This window comes from Gossypium arboreum, chromosome 12, assembly GCF_025698485.1.
Source record: "Gossypium arboreum isolate Shixiya-1 chromosome 12, ASM2569848v2, whole genome shotgun sequence".
Classification (NCBI taxonomy): domain Eukaryota; kingdom Viridiplantae; phylum Streptophyta; class Magnoliopsida; order Malvales; family Malvaceae; genus Gossypium; species Gossypium arboreum.
Genome location: NC_069081.1, coordinates 5,356,680 through 5,361,605, shown reverse-complemented (window position 1 = coordinate 5,361,605; position 4,926 = coordinate 5,356,680). Strand labels below are relative to the sequence as shown.

Sequence of the window (4,926 nt, the reverse complement as noted above, 5' to 3'; positions counted from 1 at the left end):
CTAGTATGGTGGATGGACATATTTGTATATGATTTTATATGATAGTCTACGGGTCTTGCACTTTGGTGTCCTAGTGTGGTGTAGTTATTGCTTGGACCAACAATCTGGTATGATGTAGTTACCCATGTATCTGAATTTGTTCATTAAAGTTCTTTAGGCTAAATGGTTAATGGAAAATGAAAAATGACAATGGAATGATATAAGTTTGGTTTACACATGGTTAAACGTTGATTGAATTATGCAAATGGTATTGAATTGTTGATTTCATGTGACTGGTATTGAATCGAACTGTAATGTTAAAAGTTTGAATTACTATAAGAATTGGTTATATAATGAACTCACATTGTTGATCTATGGTTGCCATGTTTAGGCAAAATTTTCAAGTTGATTAGCATATTGTATTAAATTGTAAAATGAGGTAAGTTATTGTTTTATGCCTATGAACTTACTAAGCATTCGATATGTTTATATCGTTGTTTCTTTTTCTTGTAGTTGTTAGCTTGCGGAACATGTCAATCGAATCGTATCAAAGCTCACACTATCCTGCTATCAACTCGGTAGTCTTTTAACCATTTTTAGCTCGGTTATGTGTAAGAGTGTTCAAATTTCGGTTAAAACAGAATTAATCGACCGAACCAATCTAATTCAGTTAATCAGTCAATTAATTGATCGAGTTCGTTTAGAGGTCAGTTAAAGGTTTTGTAAAATTTCGATTAACAGTTAATTCGGTTCAAAATCGGGTAATTAACCAAACTTAACAAAAATATTATATATTATATGTATTAGGCTATTACTAATTCGGTTAATTCGGTCAAATGAACATTATCAATTTTTTATATGTTTTATATTTTTTTAACAAAAAAAACATATAACTTTCGATTAATTTGGTTAACCGACCGAATTAATCGAAATATTTCAGTTTGGTTAATGGTTAAAGGATTAAAACGTTCAGTTAATTCGGTTAATACTAGTTCGATTCAGTTTATCATTTGTGTAGTGGGCCAAATTTGCCCGACCCATGCAAACACAAAACAAACCAAAAAAATAAACCAAAAAAAAACCATAAACATAAAATAAATAAAATTATAACAGTCCATTAAATGTTTAAAGTCCAATTACATAGCCCAAACCCAATTACATAACCTAGGCCTATTTTTAAAACCCAGGACCCAAATACAGGCCCAATAGGCCCAATGTCTAAAACAAGAGCCAAGGAAGAAACCCTAGCAGCCTTGGCCTGCGCCGCAGCAACCCCGTACACTCCTCCTGGCACCACGCCCACACCCCGTACGCCAGCACACGCTCCCGTACACACGCCAGCGTGCACCCGTACCTGCAAGAAGACAAACGAAAACAACAGCAAATGCAAACAAAAGGAAAACATTGTATTTTTATTTATTTCGTTAATTCTTCCTCTTTCTTTTCGGCTATAAAAAGCTAGATTTTAATCTTGTAATAAGGTAGACATTTTACGAACATATTCACTAGCAATACGAAACAATACAAAAGCAAAGAAGGTGATTTTTCGAATCTGCTTACCCTTTTTCATCTTTCTTCTCATTTTCCTTATGATATTAACACAAACGAAATGAACACTCGAAAAAACACCGATGAAAGCCCATCTGTTTCGAAAATATGGTGATTCGGGCGAGGGTTGTTTTTCTTTGTTTTTTTCGTTGTTGTATTTCGCTTGTTTGATAGAATAGCGTAGGATCTTAAGTTTTTTTTTTTTTGTTAAAAGAAAAAGGAAAGGGGAAGTAAAGTCACCGAACCACCGCGGGCGAGCTTTTCTTCAGCAGGATCCGGCCTCCGCTTGCGCACTGTCGACCACCAAATCAAATGGTGGGTTTGGCGGCTGCTGAATGAAGCCCTAGCAGCATGCAGGCTCATTTCAAATAAAAGGGGGGGGGGGGGGAGGTGTGTTAAGGGCTAATAAAAAAAAAAAGGGTTTATAGAGGCTGATTTAAGAAACGGTGGCGTTTAAGGGCAAGAGGATCCGCGCGTCTGCCCATTTCCAGACCCGACCCGTGCCTTAGCGCATCAAATGGGTTAATTCCGCAATGAACCCTTCCCCTTTTGTGTCGTGCTTTAATCAGCCCACATATTTATTTTATTTTTTTCTTAAATTGCCCCTGCGATTCGCGTGCATTTGCATTTTAGTCTGCACCTGCACACAGCGTTTTGGAGTCTGGAATAATTCCAGTTTTGATCCTTGTATATTTGTATACATTATGCGCTGGCCTTTATTTGTATTTACGAATTATCCTCCCATTTTAACGTGATTTCAATTAGACCCTCTCTTTTATGTGATTTCAATTATCCTTTTTTTAGATTCACTTCATGTTTTGTTTTATTTTACTTGTGTTCATTCATTTGTATTCATCATCTAACTTGCATCATTTACTTATTGTAATTTGGGTAACTATGCTTTCATATTTTGTATACTACCTCATGTAATTGTTTTCTTTATATATGCTATTGCACATATATATTTTTACTTTTTATTAAAGTTCATATATACACATTGTTAACCTTATGTTATTTTGTACATATGTTTTCTTAAATTTATTATTGTAGTTTATTATATAGTCCTATATAATATATTTTCTAAATTATTATTATATACATATATGTTTATAGATATCTGTACTTAATATATATATTATTAAATCTATGTATTTTATGCATGTAGTTTTTGTTTTTTACATATATGTAAGCATATTCTTCAATTCATTATATAATTTATAATAAAATTAATTTCAGCTTGCATGTATTTCTATGTTTTACAAATAATAATAATTATTTTTATTTTTTTAAAATTATTTATGTATACATATGCTTGATTTGTAAATCCATTATGTTACAAGAATTATATTTCATTGTACATTTTTATTATCGTTTTTTATATCTTATACATAAGCTAAAATTTTCTACATGTAAATTGTTAATTTTAGACCGAAATTCTTTAATGCCTTACATATTATTCGATTTGAAAATATTCCTCCTATAATATATATTTTAGAGATCGTATGTGTGCATCCTTAGTTTGTTCTTACAAATCGTTTTAAATTCATCAAGTCATATATCGTGTAATTTATGCATTCATTTATTCGTCATTATTTTAAAATCGTTTTATATTCGCGTTGGCTTCCAAATGTTATCCTTTTTTTCCATGCATTATATAGGTTGTTTTATATCATGTTATGTGCATTATTGTTGCATATTATTTATTCATTGTCTTTTATTGTCGCGTTAATTATTCTCCATGCATGATTGTAGTCGGATTATATTCCTTAGGCTAGTTATATTTAATCCTTTTTTAGGGTTCGTTAATGGATTGTATCCCATACACATATTACCCCATGTCATCGTTTTCCGCTTGATTTTTTGAAATGTGGTTTTATAGAATCCAAATTTCATGATTAATTTCGTCTCATTAATGCGTTTTAAGTTAGTTTCACAATTATTAAAAATCCTTTAAAACAAAGGTGATATTCGATACTCGGTAATTCGTGGAATCGTGCCCTAACGTGTTGGGTTTTGGTTTTTTGTTGGACCAAATAGTTGGGCATCCTTTTGTCAATTTCAAATTATAAACTTTCGGACGTCGAAACAAGAAGATTTTTGGCAACCAACTCGGGTTATTCAAATGTTATTAACAAGAACCACATTTCAAAAACGTTTTTAATTTTAGACATAAGGACAGTATTTAATCGATTTGGTACCAATTTTGGGCGTAATGAGGGTGCTAATCCTTCTTCATATAACCGAACTCGAGCCGCTTTTCTCATATTTTCAGAGACCGAATCATTGTTTTAGTAAACCAAAAATGTTTTATTAAAATAACCAAATTCTTAGGTGACCCGATCACACCAAAACAAAAGGATCGGTGGCGACTCCATATTTCTGTTTTTCAAAAGTCGATTCCCCTGTTTTTTATTAAAATTAAAATTTTAAAGTAAAAGGGTGGTTTCGACAATTTGAACACCCTTAGTTATGTGGTATGTACATAGGTTTTGTCTGTTATCTAGAATGTTTGTTTTGGTTGAATGTTGAATAATGTTTGATCTTATGAAAGTCGATGTCAATTTGTATATGTGAGTTCGTAATATGCTAAGTTGTCTAAATGGTACTTAAAATTGCATATTTGAGCTTGACATGGTATGGAAATGGATGATATTGAATAACTTAAAAGCATAGTAGTATAAATTGAGTTTGGAATAAGTTGAATTGAAATGATTTGGTGACAAATTGAGGCTTATTGGTTTGGTTTATTGGAAAATGGTTAAATGCTTTGGTATGTTTTAGTATGATTTTTGCATAAGAAAATTTGGTGTAGTTGCACTAAATGTGCAAGGTTTGTTTTGGTTTGGAATGAAGTAGGTACCAAATGTAAACTTCGAAATTTTTCCTTTAAGGTATCGATACCTTGAGAAGGATATTGGTACTTTAGTAATTTTCTTAAAATTTCAAAACATCGAACTTTAAAATGGTATTGATACAGAGGTAAAGTATCAGTACCTTGATGACTGGTATCGATATATTAGGTTTTAAATCAAATTTTTTGAACATCCAAGCTCAAATTGGTATCGGTACTAGATGAGGGTATTGATACCTGATCAGAAATTTTGAAAACTTTATAATTTGGTCCCATTTCATGCTAGTGTCTATAAAAGAGCTTTTGTAAGCTCGATTTAGGCTCGGATTTAATTGTGTACATAATGTGAATGTGTCTATGACAAGATGGAATATTTGAATGATTTATTTACAGTGTATTTGATGAGAGTTGCTCCGACAATGACTGTAACATTCCGTAACTCAGACCTGGTGTTTTGAGTTAGGCGAGGGGTGTTACACGACATAAACCCATATCAAGTTAGGAAAAAAACTCTACAAAGCTTAAAATTCATTAAAAGAAAAACTAAA

At 32.0% G+C, this 4,926-nt stretch overlaps 1 long non-coding RNA gene across 1 annotated transcript; it reads right to left on the bottom strand.

Moving 5' to 3' along the window:
- Window positions 1-1,074: 1,074 nt before the first annotated feature.
- Window positions 1,075-2,072, bottom strand: LOC108478219 (uncharacterized). Its single transcript, XR_001870281.2, has 2 exons — window positions 1,540-2,072; window positions 1,075-1,333 (listed from the first exon to the last, which is right to left on the bottom strand). It is a non-coding gene; the product is annotated as an uncharacterized LOC108478219 (long non-coding RNA).
- Window positions 2,073-4,926: the final 2,854 nt, after the last annotated feature.